This window comes from Mercenaria mercenaria, chromosome 4, assembly GCF_021730395.1.
Source record: "Mercenaria mercenaria strain notata chromosome 4, MADL_Memer_1, whole genome shotgun sequence".
Taxonomy (NCBI): domain Eukaryota; kingdom Metazoa; phylum Mollusca; class Bivalvia; order Venerida; family Veneridae; genus Mercenaria; species Mercenaria mercenaria.
This window is the reverse complement of record NC_069364.1, coordinates 63,548,462-63,573,791: the sequence shown is the minus strand read 5'-3', so window position 1 is coordinate 63,573,791 and position 25,330 is coordinate 63,548,462. Positions and strand designations below refer to the sequence as shown.

General features: G+C 37.0%; 1 protein-coding gene and 1 non-coding gene across 3 annotated transcripts in view; one reads left to right on the top strand and one right to left on the bottom strand.

Annotated features, from left to right (window-relative positions):
• Positions 1-10,159: 10,159 nt before the first annotated feature.
• Positions 10,160-25,330, top strand: part of LOC123551942 (serine-rich adhesin for platelets-like) — a 101,039-nt gene continuing 85,868 nt past the window's right edge. For both annotated transcript variants that reach the window (XM_053541503.1, XM_045341257.2), the window contains exon 1: positions 10,160-10,247. The gene's annotated coding sequence lies outside the window, so the exon portion shown is untranslated. The remainder of the gene's footprint in view (positions 10,248-25,330) is intronic.
• Trnaa-ugc (transfer RNA alanine (anticodon UGC)) lies at positions 10,979-11,051 on the bottom strand. Its single transcript has one exon. It is a non-coding gene; the product is annotated as a tRNA-Ala (tRNA).

Here is a 25,330-nt window from a genome sequence, read left to right as displayed (position 1 = left end):
TTTATTATTATTTTATTTCTATACCTTATTTATATAGCACTCTTTTCATGACATTCAAAAGTGCAAATACATAATACATTGCAAACAATATAAAAAAATTACACATTCAATACAAACAAAAAATGCATTTTCAAATTAACAAAAATCAGGAATGTAAACCATACAGACAATGTCATTTCTTTTCAGCCCCATGTGGTTCTGGGATGATCTGTGTATGAAAAGAATTGGAACCACTGCCTTACCCTTGCATGATCGTAAGAGGCGACTAATAGGGTCTTAACATTTGGTTTTGCAGTAACTCTGTGATTCCAGCAGGTATGCAAATTTTGATTCCATACCTCAGGTTTTTATTTCCATGTAAATGAGATGTGGAAAATCAAAGTGCTGACAGCACAGAAAGGTTGAAACCTGCATACCACCCTGCTGTAACAGTTCAAGTCACTTCCATGAAACAGTATAACTTTCAAACCGTTTGGATCCATGTTACAAATAGATACTAGAAATTCTCCTCTGACTAAATCCATCAAGTGTCTTGAAGCACACTGACGAGCTGGGTAAGGCAACCCTTCATCGGCTTAATTAAAATTTACTATAATGATGCCAGTGAGAAACACAGTGTCTGTTTCATTAAAAACACAAATATTCACAAAGAGAATATAGATAATAGAAATATTAGATACATCGATGTCTTTTTTTATTCAAATTAACATTTAACAGATAACAGTTTGAATGATATAAAAGTTACTTTATGCTGAAAATCTATAGAAAATGCTATTTTTAAATGACAAGTATGTCATAATTTCCCTTTTGATGGTCTAAAGTTATTCGCCATTAGAAAGCTTTTCAAAGATGTATAATTTGATATATTTTCTTTTTATCATGTGCATTGACATGATTGTTAAACCTGACCAGGAACTTTTACATAGAAATTTTGTAGGTCGGTGTACTTGTTAAAAATCAATAAAAATAGTGTGGGAATAGAACGACAGATTAATCTGCTTCAGTGAAAACTGTCATTATCGAATTCTTGCAGTCTCCAGAATGCAATTGTAACAGATTGAAACCGCTTCAACCTAACCAGAAGTCCAAGTATTGAGCCTTGGAGCACGACCTTAAATAATTTGAATAATAATTTGAAGCCATCTCTTGTAGAGTCGTTGATTTTAACTCTTTGGAATCTGTTTGAAAGTTTAGTTTTTCTTTCTTCTTTTCGTTCGCGACTACACTGTCAGACCAGTAGCCCCGATGAAACTTGTGGTTTGCCGCAGATCCTCAATGCCTCCATACAGTTTATGGTGGATTGAGGTATCTACCAGCCAAGTCGCAGCTCGCTCCTGGTCATGCCTTTTACATCTCTGAAGTATATGCTCCGCAGTCTGATCTTCTTCACCACATGGACAAGTTGGCGATGATGTCAGTCTGTATTTCTTGTACATGTGAGCATTGAGCTTGTTGTGTCCTGAGCGGAGCCTGACCATCATCACTTGTTCAGACTGATCAAGGAGATGAAAAGCATCTTCCTCCATCCTTGGTCTCGTTAGTGCCTTGATGATGGTGACTTTCCTTGTAACTCACAGGTTCTGTTGGTTGTTCTGACTGAGCTCCTAGCTTAGCCAGTTTGTCTGCCTCTTCATTGCATGCAAGTCCACAATGGGATGGAATCCACTGAAGTGCTACTTTGCAGGTTATACTCAGGCTCTGCATTCTCCTGGCTAGCTGCGGGGCTTTATTGTTGATCAGAGCTTCCATGACAGACAGTGCATCTGTGAGAAAGACGACTGAGGAGCTTTCTTCTGCCGAGTCTTCAACCATTGAGACGGCCTTCGTGAGTGCTTCAGTCTCTGCCTTGTAATTGCTGCAGTGTTTTCCTGTGGCTGCATGCAGTGTTTCTCTCTTGCCAGATGGGTATTGAATGAAAACTCCTGCTCCTCCATCTTTGACGGCGCATGTGGCTGATCCGTCTGTGTAGACATGAGTCCATGATTCCGGAGGATAGTCTTCATTGATCATAGCAAGTGTGAGGCTCTTCCGAATGCCTTCATCCTCTTGCTTCCCGCGGTCAAGTCGTCAGGAACAGCAAGTCTCACAGTCACTGAGGAAGATCATTCGCTAGTGGGTATATAATGTCTTCACTACCTAGCGGAGTCGTTGGTATGCTCAGCTCAGTTTTGAACTCTCGGTTGAGTTTCTTTGCCTCATGTACGAAGTTGCTATGTTTGAGCCGATTCTTTGTGTAGCCATCTAGCTTGGCTTTCATGGGATGGTCTTGAAAAGACCTGAACTTCTCTGCTTGAAGCAGAACCTTTGCATGTCTTCTGTCCTGTAACGGCTATATGCCTGTTAGCTTCTCCATGAAGGAGATTGGTGTAGACTTTGTAGCACCTGTCATGATCCGCAATGCTTGGTTCTGAAACTTGTCTAAAGCCTGTTGGTTAGTTTTGGCAGTAGTGGACCAGGCAGTTGAGCTATACTTTAAATGGGGTCTTACTGTTCCCTGATATACTGTCTTGAGTATTTGCTCATTTGCTCCCCACGTTGTTCCAGCAAGTTTGCGCATCATGACAAGCTTCCTACGGGCCTTCCCTTCTGCTTGACTAATGTGGGGCTTCCAGGTTAGCCGTTTGTCAAAGGTCACTCTGAGGTATTCTTCCTCGTCTGCTTCAATCAGCGAAGTATTTCCCATCTTGATTTTACCCGCCCTCTGCTTTGATGACAGGGAGAATAGTGTGGTGGACGATTTCTCTGTATTGATCGATACACACCAATCTTCAGCCCAAGCTGAAAGCTTGTTGATGGCTTCTTACATCCTGTATGTGGCTGTAATGGCATGTTCTTCCTTACACCATAACACCAGATCGTCAGCGTAGAGAGCAGCCTTAACTCCTTTCGGTAGTTCAGACACCAGATCATTGATGAAAAGCAAGAAGGGTGTAGGGGATAAGACTCCGCCTTGTGGGACACCATGACGCAACAGGAACTTCCTACTGCTGGCATGTTCTAAACTGACTCCTGCTCTCCTGTTGTGGAGGTATGAATTAATCCACCTCAGCATGTGACCTCCTACTCCTGTCCTCATCAGCTTGACGAGGAGTCCATCAGTCCAGACTTTGTCAAACGCCCTCTGCAGATCAATCCATGCTGTAAGCACGACTTTCTGCTCTTGGAAGGCGTCCTCTATCTCTTGCAATAGATAAGTGGTCTGGTCCTCAGTGGAGCGGAATTGTCTGAAGCCAGCTTGTTGCGTTGTGAATAGGTTGTTAGTCACTATGTACCACTTCAGGCGTGCATTCACAATCCTCTCCGTGGTCTTTCCAACACAGCTGGTTAGGCTGATTGGGCGGTAGCTTGCAGCTTTCTTTGTATCCTTCCCTTTCTTGTGGATGGGGATCATGACCGCCTCTTTCCATATCTGTGGAAGCAGTCCTTGTGTCCAGCTGTAGTTGTAAATTTCCAGGAGTTTGCAAATTGCTTCAGTGCCTAGATGGGTCAGCATTTCATTTGTGACTCCATCTGGTCCAGGAGACTTCTTTGTCTTCAACTGCCTAAGAGCTGTCTCTCTGCCTAAGAGCTCATGCAGTTTAAGACCCTGTTTCATGCAATCTGGTGTCACTTGGCTTGTCTGCTTTTCCCTTTTTTCTCTTCGGGCTTCCCTTTGCCGTTCCCTGTTGATGGGGATGTTGGAAACATCTTTGTAGTTAGAGGCAAAAGTGTTTGCCGCTTATTTACCCGTCAGCAGTTCACCATTCTCTTCCAAAGTTACTGAGCCGTTTCCTGTTTCTTCATCGTTCAGATGTCGCGTCAAATTCCACAGCTTTTGGCCATTTCACTCTAGGTTGAGCGAGGCTGTTTTGTTTCTCCAGCTCTTCCTCTGTGCTTCCCGTTTGTGCCTGAGGAATTTGGCCTTGGCTTGCTGTAGAGAGAGGTTACTTTCTTGTAAGGGATTGTTTTCTGCTTCCTCCCTGGCTTCTGATAACTTTGCCTGTAGATTCTCCAACTCATCACTCCAGTAAGGCTTATAGTCCTTTCTTGCTCCCCTTGGAATGGCGCTGTAAGCAGCCTTAAGTATACTGGCGTTGAAGTCTTTGACAACCCGGTTGATGTCTCTACCTTCCACTCTGATGTCTTTACAGAGCTCATCACTCAGACTTTGGTAAAAGGTCCACCTGGCCTTCTTGTAGTTCCATCTAGGGATGTTAGATGAAGTAGAGGTTATATGGTCCATAGTAAGTTGGACTGAGCGATGGTCGCTACCTCCTAGTTGTTCATTGACTTCCCGCTTGACATGTCCATGTATGTCATCAGTACATAAAGCAAGATCCGGGGTTGATGTTGTTCGCCAGCTTCTGGAGTAAAAAGTTGGGGGATCATCTGGCTTGTAGATGAGGTTTAGCTTATTATCATCTTGCCAGGTCTCCACTTCCTCTCCACGTTTATCCAGGTGGTCATATCCCCAGCTTTGTGACTGTTAAAGTCTCCTACAATGATGAACCTGGTTTCATCAGTTGTAACTGATGCTTTGTCACTTGGAGAGTATATGTTCACAATTTTCAAACTGAACTCGTTCTTTCTGAGGCTCAGAACTTGGAACTCGGAGTCATCCATATGCGTGTTGGTCTGGACAGCGCTGATGTTGTTCCTGACCAATGTCATGATGCCTCCTTTTCGTCTGCCAATTCTGTAACAGTGGAAACACTGGTATCCTCTGACTTTGAAGGATTTCTCTGGCTGTAGGTGAGTTTCCTGAATGCAACAGACATTGATGTCTTTCTCATGGAGGATATGCTCAAGTTAGCTTTCTTGTTGAAGACACCCTCCGCATTCCAATGCATCAGCCTAAAAGGTTGATGCGGATTGGTTCTTCTCATTGGTATGTTCCTCCTTCTTCTCTTTGCATGTTGTGGATTGAAGGAGGGACCCCCAGTAGCTGTGGGTGGACTCTGTCGAGGCTCAGAGGCGGCACTGAATCCCCATGGAGGGACCTCAGAGATTCAACACCACATTGTTGAATACCGGATGGCTGTGTAGTCATAGCGATATTGCATGGTGCTGTGGTTCGTTAAGAGAGTGCCAATGGCCCAGCACCTCTGTCTTCAACTCTCTAGGTTTCTTTTGGGGTTACCTCACCCTTAGTTCCGAGTTAAAACCCTATCCTGGGAACACAGGAGCTATTTGTCCCGTAGCTGGGGGTCTGTTCATAGGCATCAGGGCGTGTCTACACACCGGTGGGCCTGGCATGCCACATGTCTGGGGGCAGACCTCCTCCGAGTCCCCTGCAGTTCTGCCTGAGGCCGCAAGATGCTCAGTTACCGTGTGGCGCCAACTCGGAGGCACTGCAAAAGGGCTTGTCTTCAGAGAGGCTATGTACTGGCAGGGAAGACTTAAGCACTCAGCTCCTTTTTCACCAGAAGGCTAGCCAGCGGTGGAGGCTGAAAGCGGAAGGTGACAAGCACACAACACACAGCACACCACACTTGACGCATCAGCAGACCAATTGCCACACAGATAGTTTAGTAGTTGTTGACTTGCATTTTCTGTTACTCCATATACTTTTAGTTTAAAATTGTTTTCTTTCGTCAGGTAAGCAATCCAAGGCCTTTGCATTGATTCTAAATAAGAATGTAAATTTGTCCTCATTTTGTGTCTCAGACAAGTATAGGATAATCTGACTGGTATATTTGGGTCTGTTGGGTTTTGTTATGCAAAACTACAATACATCTAAGCAGACAAACACTTACTTTGTACTTTTGATGTCAATATTAGGTGAGATATTCCATTTATCAAAACAAAATAATGAAAATGTTCATGTCGCCACTTCAAAGTATTCAATTTGTCTGTGTGTAAATAACAGGGAAAACTTATTTCCGGTGCTATTTAGTGTTTTTTTTTGTATTTAGCATTGTCAGAGTAGGAATAAAAATATCACCAGAGAAATACTTCATGTATATCTTGTTTAATAAAATGGTAACACGTTGTCTCCAAAATGGCTGCAAGATACGTTACATGGAAATCTCAGTACAAAAATATAATTAAGAACGATCTATTGTGCCTCCAATAATGATTTCCGAACTAATGAATCAATTTGCTACCCCGAATTGATATTATATACATCCACCAATAACACCTGATCTTTTTAAAATGGGTCAAATATTGAAATCGGTAATGCTACTTTAACTCATGCAAGATACGTTACCTGTAAAAGCAGTTAAAGCTTTGGAATGAAGCAGAATGGTCAAGGTTTAAAAGTATTGCTGACTCGCTGTTCACATAACATTTAACAGAAACTTAATTTTAAACAATATGAAGTTAATTTTCTTTCATAAAACCCTAATCAACTTTAATCTCGCAAGATACGTTACTGCAAGATACGATACAGTCTAGCAAGCACTTAGACACAACAATATATTCATGATGTAATCGCATCGATTTCTGACAGTACTAAAAAATGATTCAGTGTGTCAATAACTTCGTAATTTTGGAAGCCATTTTACCATTGTTTTGTGTCTGTATACTGCTCTCTGCATCATCTGAAATCGGGGTAAGTCAATTTTATATCTAAATAATGATACTATTTTGGCAGAATTTATTACACCAACTGCTGTTTATGTCTTTATGAAACTGTTTTACTACGACAAACAACAATTTCAGAAATCGAAATGAAATGCCTCTGCCATTTGGATGTGCAGTTATGGTAACGTTTCTTACACAGACAGTAACGTATCTTGCTGTTTCGAAATATTGTCCTTACATCATAGTTAAATCGTAAAAATAACATTTCCATGGCAGGAAAACTTTTCTTTAACAATGGGTGAGGTATCTTACGCACAACTTATCGCGTCCATTTTAACATAGGCATTTCATGCATCATGTAGATATAGTCAGTTCTTAAATGAACAGCTGATGTTTTGAAGAAATGTCTACCATTTTTCCTTATATAAGAGGAACATGTCGCAGATGTGTATTTGCACTAGCACAATGAGCATGTATTTCTAGTTAAAGTGTTTGATTTTTTACCCAATGCTAACAATTGGACTATATGTGTAGTGGTAACGTATCTTGCTGATAGAACGACTGAAATCATACAATCCTATCTTTATATATATATTACATTTTTGCACACTGGACAATCAACAACAACACGATAACAACAATACAAATATAACATGTATAATGATAATTATAATAATAATCATCATCATCATCATTATAATAATACTTACTATATTCGTAATATAGATCTAATAATAATAATAATTGTAATAATAATAATAATTCATAATTAATACTATTATTATGATTTGTATTTTTATAATAATGATTAATACTGATGATAAATATTAAAGATAATGATAATTATTGTTATGCGTGGAAGGTTCACCGGATCTACAGTAACAAACGTGAAGGTGATACTTCCGAGAAAGGTATATCCCTTTTTAGTTGTAAATGACCATAGAAACAATTGCAAACATACTGAAATCAGATTTAGGCACCAAGACTCGAAGTATTTCATATTTGGTAAGAATAACTATTTTTATTTTTATGACATACCTCTTCTTACTCAATCAATTCTCCGAAACAAAAAGTGTCAAAAGTCACGAAAGTACTTGTTGTTAAAAACCACAATTATTATGCTGCAAACTGTATAGACCTAAAAAAGTGGCAGCTGATCCGGATCTGTATTATTTACTGCTCAATAATCATGTCTTCGCAAACTGACACACATCAATTTGTCTTTGTCTGTGTTTTCAATAAAATCGCGATGTTGAGTCATTTGGGGCCGCAACTTACAACGGGAAGTGATACTTGGCCAAAGTGATGGATACCGATGAAGAGGAGGCACACATTAGTTTTATGAAACTAAATCATGAGATGGTGTTTTGTACAAATTTTGTAGACGAATTTTGGGTTTCCTTTGCTGATATTCTAGTCACCGCAAACGAACACAAGCCAGCTGAAAATTTTGAGATTTCATTTCTCCTAGACAAAAATAAAAAAATAATGTTATTGTAAACAAGTTGCTGACCGCAACTAGAGTATGCAAAATACGTTTCCAATGAGTTTCTCTGTGTTCCAGTATATCTGCGATCTGAGTATATATAAGTAATTAGGGTTCCGGTATATAACATCTGCTTTGTAGTTTATCAGGTGTTGAGATTTAATTGTTTTTGACTTCTCAGTAGAATGTTTGAATACAAGACAAGATACGTTACATTTGGTATCTTTAGTTTAGAATTAGTTCTTGTTCCAGTTGAGCTTATTTGTGTTAAAATTATCAATAAACTGTAGCCTACTGGTTTTATTATGACATAATTTTGGTGTTTAAAGTTCAGTTGATGTCAGAAATTTAGCTTATGCTGAACTGTTAAGTCAGTAATAAATTTAACTGTAGATATGTTTACTGTTTTGAAATAATATCTACAAGAAACGTCTGTAAAAAATTTTTCAGTAAAAGCAAAGTTTAAGTCAGTACCTATGGGTAAAGAAAATATTATACCAATATGAATGATAAGATATAGTACTCTGTAAATAGGTACCATTCCTTTTATATGTGCATAAAACATACCCAAGTAGTTCAGTAACGTATCTTACATGTTAAAAACACTAATTTCATTCAGACTAAATTTTCTTAAACACTATTTCTGATCAGGATCAAGAGCAACTAGATTCATATTACTGATAGTTTCAAGAACATATTAAGTGCACATATACGTAAAAGCAAAGAAATGATTTTTTTGGTGCCAAGCAGTTGTTATTTTGTCATTCTTATGTAGAATTAATGTTTGGCAGATCCATTAGGATATCACCTACATATTTATTTTCATCTTGCGACGCCCATATTTTGACCTAAAAGCAGATAGATAAGGGTGGAAAATTTCATTAAAGTGTTCTGTAAGTTGGTCACTTAAAATTCTTTCATAGAGTTTTGACATAGAGGACAATATACTTACAGGTCTGTAGTTCTTTTCAGTGAAGGGATCGTCATTCTTGTAGATAGTAGTAACCTGGGTAAGTGTTAATTTGGCAGGGAAATGACCTTTATCTAAAATGGAGTTTGCTAAATAGGTTATTTGTGTTTTAAGGCTATGCTGACCTGCTATGATAACTTTTGGAGATATGGAATCAACTCCAGTTGCCTTTTTGAAATTTAGTTTTTTGATGCAGTTGCCAACACATTTTTTTTCTGTAACATGGGCAAAATTAAATGGGCCGGGGTGTTCATTATTTACAATGGTTCCGTTTTCAATGCCAATATTTTAGCTATGTAAATGTAGGTAGAATCTAGTTAATCAGACACTATCTTTTGATCAGAAATCATCGAGTAACTCTCGGTATCTGTAAGGATGATTTGACTACTAAGAGTATCTGATTTCTGTGTTGACTTTAGAGATAGGCAGGGTTTAATGGTGAGCCAGACGACTTTTCCTAAAGTAGACTATAACAGATTCACGTTTTGATCTTGTTTTCAGATTGTGAAGTATTGTATTGTATCTATATTTCGTTAAACTTATGTTTTTGGTAATTATTCTTTGCTTGTCGCGCGGGTCTTGTAGGTAATTTTACGACACTTGGAATTCATTCAAGGGGTGTGGTTCCTTTTTGATTTTTTTTTAACTGGTACTTGTTCATCCATGACTTGTTTTAGCATGAGTTCATGGGTCCAGTAGATATCATTAATATCATTAAAGACCTGGGCTACATGGAAGGGTGCATAGAATAAATATTCATTAAATTTCCTTTAATCGAAAATTTTATAACTTCTGAAATTTACTTTTTTCTTTGATACTGATTGACAATTTTCTTTCAAGGAAGTTGCTATTAAATTGTGACAGTCCCTGAGACCACAAATAAAGTTGATAGTTTGACAAAAAAATGACATTAGTTAAAATAACATCCATCAAGGTGGAGTCTTGATTTTTTTATCATAAAGTTGGACCTTTTACAATATTTTCCAAATTAAAATTGTCACAAATGTTTATGAGTTTTTAGTTTTTTAAATAAATTAAAATTAAAATTTCCCATTTATATATATCAGATGGTCGAAAGAGATACACTTTTTATCAAGAGAAAAAATTGTTGGACAAATCGGTTTTAGTCGTGTTCAGCCTGCACATTAATTTATTATAGAACGGCATGTAAGACGGGTGTTATCCATAGCGCAATAACAACAACAACAGGAGGTAAAAACATGAAAAAGAAACTGCGAAAATTCCTCACTATTTAAAAGAAGATAATATGCGTAATGCATAAATGTATGTTGACGAAAATAATTTTGTGGTAAAGCATGATCGTTTTTCAATGAGCTGTTTGTTATTTTCCAAGTGTGCAAGCTGCAACTCGTAATAATGAGGCCTACCAGGTCCCAGAAAACAAAACTAAAAGTAGCAACATGCCAACAATCACAGGAAAGACAACTCTTGAAACACCTTATTCAGGCTATATACCAATAAAAGAAATTGTTCTTTGTTTCATATAAAATTCAGCTACTTCAGAACAATTTTGTTACAGTTTATAGATTTTCGCTCCGTCGTAGACCTATTTTCCACAAGATATCCTTACATTTGTGTCGTATTTTGGTGAGAAAATCATCTACCCAGTGTAGGACTCAAACCTACGACCCCCTGCTTGCAAGTCGGGTGCTCTACCAACTGAGCTAACCGGGCTCCTGGTCTACCAGAAGCCTCGAATCACTACACTCCTCCTCACTTTAATTTTGAAGGCTTAAACCTTATCGTGGAACCATAGAACGAGGCATCAACTGTTCAGCTTCCAACAGAGTATAGCCGCTGCAAATACCGCATGCTCTATATAACTGGCCACGTAACCTTCCTTTACAGTGGAATTGCAGAGCGGGACATCAACTGTTCAGCTTCCAACAGAGTATAGCCCCTGCAAACCGCATGCTCTACATAAACTGGCCACTGTAGCCCGCACTTTCCAATTTACCTCGTCACCAATGTTGTATTTTGGTGAGAAAATCATCTACCCAGTGTAGGACTCGAACCTACGACCCCCTGCTTGCAAGTCAGGTGCTCTACCAACTGAGCTAACCGGGCTCCTGATTAACCAGAAGCCTCGAATCACTACACTTGCTTCAAGAAAACGAAAAGAAAAAGGGGTGTTGAATAGTATGCAGTGAAATGCAAATCAACTGAAGTCAGGTACCCTCACATTGCCGCATTTCAGGAAGTGGTCCGCAGAATAAACACCCTACTTTCGTTTTCAAGTAAACAACTCGAAAACATGCGAATATTAGCATGAAAAGTGTCCTTTTTTATGTAAAGTTCATTCCATGAGTGAAATAATGCCCATTTGGCCCCCGATTTACACGCAAATGCGCGAAAAATTAGGATCTATTTATTAGGGACTTCTTTCGACTACACAACAGAAGCACATTTTTGACCGAATTACTGCATTATACTGGTTTCGAAGCAGTTTCCGTCGGCTAGTAGTATCCGTCAACGCATTATTTTACGTTTCGTGACGTTCTTCACAATGAAGTCGAGATTGTTTCCATAACGCTACCCTGCAATCCAGAGCTCTGTGAAATTTCAGCAACAAAGGGTAAAAACTTTCCAAGAAAACTCAAATTGTTCATTCCATAATGTTTTTTTACATTCCGTACATGGGGGATTTCACGTGCAACTAATGCGCATGCGCAAAGAATAACTCCGTAATTCCCAATTAAGTTGAAAGTTCCTCCTTCTGGCAGTCGAAACCAGATGATTTACCAAAAATACATAATAAAGATAAAAATGAGTCATTTTTGTGCATCGGCAATACTTTTTTTTTTCACGATTAAGAAAGCAAAAACCAGTATGAAATATAGATGATTAGGTTACCCCTGCCAGATTTTCTTATCCAAGGGGGGTAACTGGTCACATACTATGTGCTATACAAAGTGACGATTGTATCCCTTACATAACTTATATGTGTATATAAGATATATAAATTGTCGCTATGATGTCAACTGGCCGATTAGCTCTGTCAGTAGAACATCGGCTTCACAAGCATGAGATCACGAGTTCCGAGTCCCAGGTTTTGCTTCTTTTTTTTTACCTCCTATTTTAAACAAACCTAATTTAACACCTGAACCTTCAAACTTCTTAAAATTGTATTAATTAATTTCACCAGAAAGATTAAAAAAAACATGGATGGTGCTTTTCTAGTCGTATTCACTGTAAAAATGTACATAAATATTAAAACAAAAATTGATGACGGAAACTGCTTCTGTAGTCGACCGATTCAGCTCTATTTATTCACCCCTTTTGGAGCCCCTCTGTGTGTTATCACGTGCCGTAGACACTACTGATATTTATTTTTTCGTAAAGCAGAAGAGCTAAGGTATTCTCTCCGGGAGCATTTTACGGAACTGAAACGTTCAAGAAAAAAGATAATTTAAAAACCTTCATTTTATGATGGAAACTGCTTCGAAACCAGTAACCTATAAGAAATACTTTTTTATAAAATTTCATAACATTTTCATCTCTGTTTTCATGAAAGATGTAATACTGAACATGTTAACAAGTTTCATTGTGAAAATTCGAGATTTTAGAGAAATATAGACATTTAAGTGAGGCCACCCCTTACCCATTTTCTGGGCTAAATTTAGGCTCTATGGTCGCTTCATTGTAAATTTTGGTAAAAGTTTCACCTGGATGCATTATTTTTCACTTTGATTCTGAAATATCATTCATTCCGTCATGAATATGACTCAAATGGATGCATTTTGTGCATTTTCACACATTCTGGAGACAAAATATTGGCCTTTCAATTGCAGACATTGCTGCAGAAATGGGCGCATCTACTCAAAATATGGTCAAAATTCAAAATTTTTCAAATTTAATGATTATTTTGCATTGGAAACATCATTTTAAAACATATACAACCGATTTATGACTATTAAGACTAATTATGATGTGTTTCGAGAAAAGTCTTATTTCAGCTCTTATAGGCTATATACCAATAAAAGAAATTGTTCTTTGTTTCATATAAAATTCAGCTACTTGAGAACAATTTTGTTACAGTTTATAGATTTTCACTCCGTCGTAGACCTATTTTCCACAAGATATCCATACATTTGCTTCAAGAAAACGAAAAGAAAAAGGGGTGTTGAATAGTATGCAGTGAAATGCAAGTCAACTGAAGTCAGGTACCCTCACATCAGAAAGCGGTCCGCAGAATAAACACCCTACTTTCGTTTTCGAAAACATGCGAATATTAGCATGAAAAGTGTCCTTTTTTATGTAAAATTCATTCCACAAGTGAAATAATGCCCATTTGGCCCCCAATTTACGCGCAAATGCGCGAAAAATGGAAAAATGAGAATCTATTTATTAGGGACTTCTTTCGACTACACCACGGAAGCACATTTTTGACCGAATTACTGCATTAAAACCTTCACAATTTCCAAAAAATGTGACCCCAAAAATATTTTAACCTCTGAGAATACTTTTTATACGCCCGTTTGAAAAAACGGGACGTATTATGGGAACGCCCCTGGCGGGCGGGCGGGATGGCGGGCGGGCGGCGTCCACAGACTTTGTCCGGAGCATATCTTCTACATGCATGAAGGGATTTTGATGAAACTTGGCACAGTTGTTCACCATCATGAGACAGAGTGTCATGCGCAATAACCAGGTCCCTAGGTCTAAGGTCAAGGTCATACTTAGAGGTCAAAGGTCAAATTCAAGAAAGACTTTGTCCGGAGCATATCTTCTTCATGCATGGAGGGATTTTGATGAAAGTTGGCACAATTGTTCATCATCATGAGACGGAGTGTCATGCGCAAGAACCAGGTCCCTAGGTCTAAGGTCAAGGTCACACTTAGAGGTCAAAGGATACAAGAAAGAAAACTTTGTCCGGAGCATTTCTTCTTCATGCATGGAGGGATTTTGATATAACTTTGCACAAATGTTCACCACCACGAGGCGGAGTGTCATGCGCAAGAACCAGGTCCCTAGGTCTAAGGTCAAGGTCACACTTAGAGGTCAACGGATACAAGAATGAAAACCTTGTCCGGAGCATTTCTTCTTCATGCTTAGAGGGATTTTGATATACCTTTGCACAAATGTTCACCACCACGAAGCGGAGTGTCATGCGCAAGAACCAGGTCCCTAGGTCAAAGGTCAAGGTCACACTTAGAGGCCAAAGGTCAGATACAAGAATGACTTTGTCCGAAGCATTTCTTCTTCATGCATGGAGGGATTTTGATGTAACTTGGCACAATTATACACCATCATGAGAGGAAGTGTCATGCGCAGTTCCCTTCTTTAGAATTACTTCCCTTTTGTTGTTACTATAAATAGCTTATATTGTGACTTTTTCATTACTAGTCGTAGGGAAAAATCGAGACCACTTTTTTGTAGTACAACATGCTTGCTACATCCAATTATGAGGTGTATTTTGACCAATCTCTACCTGGTAAAGATTTTTGTGTGGACTTGCAATTTTTTTTTGGATTTTTTTTTTTTTTAAGAGTATCTTCCCTTAGTTGTTACTATAAATAACTTATATTGTAACTTTTTTATAATTGACCGTAGGGAAAAAACAAGACCACTTTTCTGTGGTACAACATAGATGTTACTTTCAAATTTTAGGTGTATTTTAATGTATCTCTACCTGGTAAGGAGTTTTTTTGTGGACTTAGAAAAACAAATGACTTACAATGATTACTAAACAACCACAAAATTAAAATTCCATTTGCAAATACAGGTGCTAGAGTAAATAAATTTGCTGTGACGGGCGTATATTGTGACATTCTTGCACTCTTGTTAAACCTAGCTTATTGTGTTGCATATAAGGTGTTCTAAATAATGTATGATTTTTAAGATGGGAAAGTATGGACAAAAGGAAATTAAACACTGTTTTCAAAAGTGAAAGTACCATGTATTTGAATGGGGCTAAAATCTCATTTTCATTTTTATACTGAATGGCTGCTAACTCTCTAAAGAAATTAGGGAAATCTTCCTTTGTTATATATTAATAGGTCATATTAAAATAAATCAATTACATATATATGACAAAGATATGCAATTAGCAGAGGTCACTTTTGCTACAAAAACTGAAAAAGTTGTTATGTGTCAAAATCTAAGACATGACTTTTAACACCAAGTAAAACTTCATCAGTAAATTTTATGTTTAAAAACACAATTGATCTGTTTTTCATACACATACAAGAGTCCAAAAAAATAATTTTCATCTTGTAATCAAAACCAACAAAAAATTGGTGGTTGTTGCTACTAAAAGTCGCGAACTCGGTGTGATAGTAGTTTGATAACATTAAACTTGCACAGGGCGCCTTTTAATATTTGGACGTTCAACATGTCCCTGTGTCAAGTTTAATTGAGCAATATTGAGCAAACATTCCAACCTCAGGGCGTCCGCTGGGAATTTAAAAGTTGGAGCCACCAGTTTAGCCACTTTCAAAATTTTGGAGCCACTTTGGAGCCAATCCATTTTTTTGAAGCCATGGTCTGTTTTTTATACATAAAGATGGGATATGTATATAAAATAAACAACATAACACTTGTTACACTTACTATCCATTTAAGGTCATATCTTTTGTGTTTTATATTTTCTTATGACAAATATACATAACAATTTTAAGTCTTTTTATCAATGATGGTACAATATCAAGCTAGCATGCTTATTAACAACACAATCTCATATTTCAACTTTCAACTGACTCTTTTAAACGGAAAGATGTGCATTTATAGGGAATTTTCAAGAGCTCTAAAAAGGGCAAGGGTACCGTACTGTTAAAATGGGGCAGCGTACATATTGCGTATTGCACACCTTTGTCTACAACAATCAAAAGGTAGATTTCCATGGTTTTTGGTTATAAATATATCATTTGTAAGTTACGGTACTGCGTTGTGTATTATGGTGTGCAAACAATCTTTATGCAGAACTTAACATTTTATGATATTTCTAATCAAGAAAACTTGCAAGATAAAAATTATGACTGCAATCATAAATCAAACAGTATGTTATTAATCTTAAGCATGTTATATAAACAAACAGAATTATGTTTGGTTTGTTTGTTTTTCATTTAAATTCATAGGAAATTTCTTCTAGTGCAAATCTGAAATTCAGACTAAATACATTTTCAATAAATGTCATTATACTTTCATAATATTACTGCCCATACCGTTGATACTCATGTAAAATGCGCAGTTTTATGACCTCCAGGACCAACCCCGAATTGTTAGCACGTAGTATTCACAGGTATACACGATTTTTCAACTTCAAAATAAGTTTGTTTCGATTTTCGCCATTACGTAAAAGGGAAACTGCTTTCAGCGCTAATTGTCTACACTAAAATTTAAGATTGCCGTTACATTCTGTAAAAGATCGAGTGTTTGTTTGTTGTTGTTTTTGTCCTAAAACAATTTCAATTTCATGTAAATTTAACATTATTTTGATGAAAGAAATATAAAAATCATAGATATAACAATACTAAGTATTAAAGATCGAGTATCATCTCCAACCGAGATCAAACTGTGAACAAAGAGCTATAAAAATAAATTTTATACTTCTTTGCTGTGAACAACAAAACTGACACCTCGCTAAAATCATAATTAAAAACAGTATTACTCAAAATACGGCGGCAATTGAAAGAAAAGTTTGAAATAAATTAATTAATTACCGTTAATATTATCTGATAATGTTAATCTCGTAAAACGGGAGAACAGCCATTTAAAACAAATGGGTTGCCGCTCGCTGATCAGTAAAATTGGTTGGGTCATCAGTAATTAGATCAGTTAAAATAAACATCAGCCGATACATTAAAAATTTCCATTAAAAATGTGCTTTCTTTAATAATTGATCGCACCCGTCTCCCCGCTCCAGTTAACTTGCATGCGCGTGTCACAACATTATGTAATATACACACCTGTCAAAACATGCGTCATCGCATCAGCTGATTACTTGCTATCGTTTTTTTTTTCTACATGGGAGAATATCCGAGACGCGCGAAACGGGAACAACGCTTCCGGATCAAATACACAATAACTCCGTGGGGAAAAAAATGAAACTATATGTGGAGCCATAATGTTGCCACTTGAGATTTTTTGGAGCCACTTTAGTCAAAGTTTGAGCCAGTGGCTCCAAATGCGATAGGCAGCGGATGCTCTGAACCTTATTTTATTGATGTGTAATGTAGGAAAACCTTCAAACACGTGATATATTGGTTTACCGTAATTAAAACTGCACCACTAATCACTTCCCCGACGCATTACACAGACTCTTCTAGCATAATTGAATGAAATATCATGAACAGTACAACACTGAATAAATATTTAGAATCAATTAATACATGCTTAGACGAAAACAAATACATTTAACCTATGGCACTAAAAAAAATCTGCGGCCATTATTTAACGCATGGGTACCGCCGAATGCATGTGGACTAGTCTTTTTAAACTGCTTTATTATGAAATTATAAATGAATGAAATGACTTTTAATGAAATTACAACCAATAAATGCTGGTCACACCCATCGATTATAATCATATGCACACAACTTCCTGGGCCGCATTTTTTTAGCTCGACTATTCGAAGAATAGGGGAGCTATCCTACTCGCCCCGGCGTGAGCGTGAGCGTCACACAAATGTTAAAGTTTGCGTACCACCCCAAATATTTTCAAAGTCCATTGAGATATTGCTTTCATATTTTGCATACTTGTTTACCATCATGACCCCAGTCTGTAAAAATGAGGAGGCAACTCTATCAAGCATTTTGACTGAATTATGGCCCCTTTTCGACTTAGAATAAATGTTAAAGTTTGCCTACCACCCCAAATATTTTCAAAGTCCATTGAGATATTGCTTTCATATTTTGCATACTTGTTTACCATCATGAACCCAGTCTGTAAAAAGGAGGAGGCAACTCTATCAAGCATTTTGACTGATTTATGGCCCCTTTTCGACTTAGAATATGCTTATTGTAATGTTAAAGTTTTACTCATTGCTTATATTATACTATCAAGCACTGAGAATAGTCGATAGTTTTTTTTCTACATGGGAGAATGTCCGAGATGCGCGAAACGGGAACAACGCTTCCGGATCAAATACACAATAACTCCGTGGGGAAAAAAATGAAACTATATGTGGAGCCATAATGTTGCCACTTGAGATTTTTTGGAGCCACTTTAGTCAAAGTTTGAGCCAGTGGCTCCAAATGCGATAGGCAGCGGACGCTCTGAACCTTATTTTATTGATGTGTAATGTAGGAAAACCTTCAAACACGTGATATATTGGTTTACCGTAATTAAAACTGCACCACTAATCACTTCCCCGACGCATTACACAGACTCTTCTAGCGTAATTGAATGAAATATCATGAACAGTACAACACTGAATAAATATTTAGAATCAATTAATCATGCTTAGACGAAAACAAATACATTTAACCTATGGCACTAAAAAAAATCTGCGGCCATTATTTAACGCATGGGTACCGCCGAATGCATGTGGACTAGTCTTTTTAAACTGCTTTATTATGAAATTATAAATGAATGAAATGACTTTTAATGAAATTACAACCAATAAATGCTGGTCACACCCATCGATTATAATCATATGCACACAACTTCCTGGGCCGCATTTTTTAGCTCGACTATTCGAAGAATAGGGGAGCTATCCTACTCGCCCCGGCGTGAGCGTGAGCGTCACACAAATGTTAAAGTTTGCGTACCACCCCAAATATTTTCAAAGTCCATTGAGATATTGCTTTCATATTTTGCATACTTGTTTACCATCATGAACCCAGTCTGTAAAAAGGAGGAGGCAACTCTATCAAGCATTTTGACTGATTTATGGCCCCTTTTCGACTTAGAATATGCTTATTGTAATGTTAAAGTTTTACTCATTGCTTATATTATACTATCAAGCACTGAGAATAGTAGAGCGCGCTGTCCACTGACAGCTCTTGTTATAAAATCCAACCGTGAGAATATTTTTTTATAATAAAGAAGATTTGAGCGTTTCGTGTCGTGTTGCAAAAGTGAATGGATGTAAATTTCACTTTTCAAAGTGTGGACAGATCTTTGCTATTGTCAGTAAGACAGTATGTTCAATGGATCATGTGTAAAATAGGTTTCTTTGTCCGTTGTTGGTATTTAGCTATCGCTTTTTAGTCACTTTCCCTGTGAACTTGTAAAACCTTCCGCAAGATATTTTGCGGAATGCTCTACCGGGAAATTTATAATTTCGATAAAACGTCGGACTATATGAAATGTCAAAATCGTAAAATATTGAAGTCCGACGTTTATTTATAGAACTAGGTGTGATACTCTGAATGGCTTTTTCTCCATAATACTAACGGTAGAAGATTGATTCATGGATGGCAGAGTTATAGACCGGAAACGAAACAGACCCTGTATTAACCTTTGACCTCTAAGTGTAACCTTGAACTTGGAGCTAGAGGTCTTGATCTCGCACATGACACGTCATCTCATTATGGTGAACATTTATGTCATGTCAAACTCTTTCTAGGATGTTAAAGTTTTCCACACATTCAGTACCCATTTTGAGATAGGTGGTATTTTGAACATCCTACAGACCCTTTGTCAAGGAATGTGACACCACTTTTGAAGGTATTTACATTTTCTTTCAAACGCATTTACGTGGAAATTCTTATCTAGAGGATGAATAGAGTGTAATGTATTATTAAATTTTGTATCTTAATCATTCTGTGATTGATTGCATGATCTACCTAATTCATCTAAAAATAGGAACCTGAGTCTTAATGCATTTCAAAGACAGTATAAATACCTTTCAAATGATGCATAACAAGTGGTGTCACCTTCCATGAAAGATGGTCTGTGGGCTATTTTAAAGGGTTCAGAACAGCGTTCTCCAATAAGACTTATTGTGGAAGACTTAATCTATGCCAAATGCATCCCCAAGAAAGTACTTTGAGCATAAACGCATTTGAAAGGAGATATTTATACCTTTAAAATGATGTATGGCAAGTGGTATCACATTCCATGAAAGTGTATAATGGAATGTTCAAAATGCTCCATACGGCATTCCTCATCCAATACTTACTAGTGTTTCATAATCTGACCAAAAGTCCTATCGATTATCAGATTGACTCGGAAGGATACAATCACATGATTATTAGTCGAAACACTCATATTATAATATTCATGGTAATGTTAAATTCGTTTCACCAAAGTCTACTCTCTTTTATATTACTCCAGAACAATAATGACAATACATTGTTTTGAAATTTATATCAGTTGAAACGTTTTTCATGACATGAATAACATTCAAAACAACAAGAATGAATAGTTATCTGTAAAATTGTCAGTATACTGACACTTGTTTTTTAACTTTTGTGATAATAGCGTGTATATTACTTTACAAAACATGTGTCAGTATACTGATATAAACATTGAAATCCGGAAAAGGACTGCCTAAAGGGGCCCCACTTCCGGACAGTCTAACGCCTTTAAAAAAACCACCATTATCAAAGAACTGTTACACATGTTTGTTTTGATGCATTTGCAACAGTGTGCGAGTGTTGAAATTTCACATAACTAGGTGAAACACAGTTTTCAGCAATTGTTTATTTTTATTTCTTTACAAATGGCATTCATTTTCAAAGGGGGACAACTTTTTTCAGAATATTTTAAGTACGGGACAGTATGGCAGAACATGTAATGGTCACGTAAAATATTGGTAACGATGTTCGTTTATAAAATATTTCTGTGTTTTGGTGATATACTCCTAAACCTTTATGATCTACGTAGTACATCTTCAAGAAAGGAACTTTGGCATTAATGTATTTGAAAGACAAGTATAGATACCTTTCAAATTTTGTGTAACACTAACAAGCAGTGTCACATTACCTAAAAACGTAATGGTGTTCAAAAGGGCTCTGTATGGCTTTCTGCAAGAAGACTTTAAGAAAAAGATTAAATGATATGCCCTGTTCACCCCAAGATATGAATTTGGGCCTAAATGCATCTTGACTATATAAATACCTTTAACATGATGTACAAATAAGTGGTGTCATATTCCCTGGCATATGATTTGTGTGTTGTTTGTCATGGTCGCTAAAGGCATTTCTCTCTTGATACCATACATACAAAATTGTTTATCACACCCTATCCATCTTCAATGTAAGCACTTTGAAATACATGCATTTAAAAAACATTGAAATTACCTTTAAATTTTTAGTTACTTTTAATCCATGTTACATTGTATAATAAGTGGTGTTACATTCGCTGATCATAAGTTTGTCTATGAGCAGTTAAAAATACCTGATGATTTACATAACATGCAAGATGGTATGTTTGAAAATTAGCTGTTAAATACCCAGTTTCTTTACCCAGAATTATTACTGTGGGTAGCCAATTTTTAGCTCGACTATACGAAGTATAAGGAGAGCTATCCTACTCGCCCCGGCGTCGGCGTCGGCGTCTTTCCGCGTCCCCACCTTGGTTAAAGTTTTGGTGCACTTTCTCTTTTTTCAACTTATCTCTGTAATTACTTGATGGATTTGATTCAAACTTGAAATACTTATTCCTCATCATCATCCACATCATCTGTTATAAGGGCCATAACTCTAGCACCAGTATTTCATGAATTATCCCCCCTTTTCACTTAGATTTTCAGGTTAAAGTTTTGATGCACTTTCACTCTATCTCTGTTATTACTGAATGGATTTGATTCAAACTTAAAATATTTGTTCAACATCATCACCCACATCACATGACACAAGGTGCATAACTCTGACACCATTTTTTCTTGAATTATTCCCCCTTTTTACTTAGAATTTCAGGTTAAAATTTTGGTGCACTTTCACTCTACCTCTGTTATTAATGAATGGATTTGATTCAAACTTAAAATATTTGTTCAGCGTCATCACCCACATCATATGACACAAGATGCGTAAATCTGGCACAATTTTTCATGAATTATTCCCCTTTTTACTTAGAATTTCAGGTTAAAGTTTTATGCACTTTCATTCTATCTCTGTTTTTACTGAATTGATCTGATTCAAACTTAAACATTTGTTCAACATCATTACCCTTATCATATGACACAAGGTGCATAACTCTGGGATCAATTTTTCATGAATTATTTCCCCATTTTACTTAGAATTTTAGGTTAAAATTTTGATGCATTTTCGCTCTGTCTCTGTTATTACTGAATGGATTTGATTCAAACTTAAAATAGTTGTTCAACATCATCACCCACACCATATGACGCAAAGTGCATAACTCTGGCACCAGTTTTTCATTAATTATTCCCCCTTTTTACTTAGATTTTCAGGTTAAAGTTTTGATGCACTTTCACTCTGTCTCTGTTATTACTGAATGGATTTGATTCAAACTTAAAATAGTTGTTCAACATCATCACCCACACTACATGACACAAGCTGCATAACTCTGGCACCAGTATTTAATGAATTATGCCCCTTTTTGCTTAGGATATACTTATATAATGTTTTGATACATTTTATCTTTACCTCTCTTATTACTTTAAGTTGATATTTTTGACATAGACTCAGGCTATTGTGCAATATCTTCATCCACAATTGGAGTCATTAAACACTCCAGTGACAGCTCTAGTTTCCTCAGATGTGCCCAGTTTCACTATCCAGCATCGAAATAGTCGAGCGCGCTGTCTCCTGTGACAGCTCTTGTTAGCTCATCTGATTATTTGAAAAAAATGATGAGTTATTGTCATCACTTGATCGGCGTCGGCATTGCCTGGTTAAATTTTATGTTTAGGTCAGCTTTTCTCCTAAATTATCAGAGGTATTGCTTTGAAACTTGCAACACTTGTTCACCATCAATAGCTGACCCTGTACAGCAAGAAACATAACTCCATCCTGCTTTTTTCAAGAGTTATGGCCCCATTTGGACTTAGAAAATATCAGATTTCTTGGTTAAGTTTTATGTTTAGGTCAACTTTTCTCCTAAACTATCAAAGCTATTGCTTTGAAACTTGCAACACTTGTTCACCATCATAAGCTGACTGTACAGTAAGAAACATAACTCCATCCTGCTTTTTGCAAGAATTACAGCTCTTTTTGGACTTAGAAAATGTCAGATTTCTTGGTTAAGTTTTATGTTTATGTCAGCTTTTCTCCTAAACTATCAAAGCTATTGCTTCAAAACTTGCAACTCTTGTTCACCATCATAAGCTGACTCTGTACAGCAAGAAACATAACTCCATCCTGCTTTTTGCAAGAATTATGACCCTTTTTGAGCTTAGAAAATATCAGATTTCTTGGTTAAGTTTTATGTTTAGGTCAGCTTTTCTCCTGAACTATCAAAGCTATTGCTTTGAAACTTGCAACACTTGTTCACCATGATAAAGCTGACTCTGTACAGTGAGAAACGTAAATTCATCCTGCTTTTTGTAGGCATTATGGCCCCTTTTAGACTTAGAAAATATCAGATTTTTTGGTTAAGTTTTGCGTTTAGGTAAACTTTTCTTCTTAATGGTCAAAGCTATTGCTTTAAAGCTTGGAGCAATTATTTGCCATTCAAAGTTGACTCTGCACAGCAGTACCATAACTCTACATTGCTTTTTTGCAAGAATTATGGCCCCATTTGGACTAGAAAATCATGGGTAGGACAGTATTTCTACTATACAGAGACAAAAAAATCAGATGAGCATCTGCACCCGCGTGGCATTGCTCTTGTTGTTACTGTGTGCCAGCTACATGTGCACTCTATTGATGCCCACCTGTTGATAGTGTATAAACTCGTTCAGTATTTATCACTGTTAACAAAATAAACATTTGCAACAGTTTATAAAAGTACATGAAAAAACCCCTGAAAACTTGAATGTTCCCATAATTCTGGAAACTAGAAAATGATCAACGATTAATTTTCATGTGAATATATAAAAACCGAGACGGTATTTTGCCTTTCGGTGATAAATTATTTTAAAAATTGCTAATCTCATCGTTTGGGTTAGTCATTTTAAAATGACATAAAATTCCCCAATGACATCCTACTGTCATTACTACTGTAAACCTTTTTTCTTTTGCACTGACTGCAAGTCTGTTATTATAACACCCAAAAGTGGAGTTTTAAAGGGTAGATAGATAGTTCTATGCAGTCGTATTCTTTGCACAGGTTGTGGATTTTGCAAAAAATCAATAAAAATACATGATCTGGTAGTGAAACGCTTGTTACGTCCCCCTTTGAAGAAGGAGGGGTATGTTGTTTTGCAGATGTTGGTCAGTCTGTCTGTCCGTACACCAGTCGGTTTCCATATGATAACTCAAGAACATTTGGGCCTGGGATTATGAAATTTCATAGGGAGGTTGGTCATGACCAACAAATGTCCCCTATTGATTTTGAAGATTAGTTGGTCAAAGGTCAAGGTCACAGTGACCCTGAATAGTTAAACGGTTTACAAACGATAACTTGAAAATGCTTGCGCTGAGGATCATGAAAATTGATAGATATGTTGGTCAGGACCAGCAGATGACCTGTATTGATTTGTGAGTTCAGTAGGTCAAAGGTTAAGTTCACCCTGAATAGTTAAACGGTTTCCAGACGATAACTTGAGAACGCTTGGGCCTAGGATCATGGAAGTTGATAGGGAGGTTGGTCATGACCAGCAGATGACCCCTATACAGTTTTAGGTCAGTAGGTCAAAGGTCAAGGACACAGTGACCCAGAACAGTTAAACAGTTTCTGGACAATAACTTAAGAAGGCTTTGGCCTAAGATCATGAAACTTGATAAGGAGGTGGATCATGACCAGTAGATGAAGCATATTGATTTTTTGGGTCACTTGGTCAAAGGTCAAGGTCACAATGTTTTTATTTTGTTGAGAACTATTTGACCTTGAGCTTTCATATTTTATTGGCTGTTTAGTCTCCTTATAATTTCTGAGTCATGAGGTCAAAGGTCAGTTAGAGTCAAATCCAATATCCGCAAAACTGATTTACCCGGTCTCCTTGAGAAGATGACTTTTAATAAATTTCTGGGTCACAGGGTCAAAGGTCAAGGTCACTTAGGGTGAAATCCATTTTAATTCAGTTCTATAACGTCTGTTTGACCTACATACTTAAACTTTTATAGGATGCATGGTCTTCTTTAGTAGATGACCCTATCAGTCTTGAACCTGGGTCAAAGTTCAAGGTCATTTAATATCCTAGGTTATAAGGGGGGCATATGTGTTTTTATGCCCCTGAAGGTGGGAATGTTAAAATGGCACTGTTTGTGCATCTGTAAATTGTAAATTTTTGTCCGGGATGTAACTCTGCCATGCATGACGGGATTTTGAAATAACTTTGCATAAATGTTCACCATAATGAGACAATGGTCATGCCCAAGACCCAGTGCCCAGCT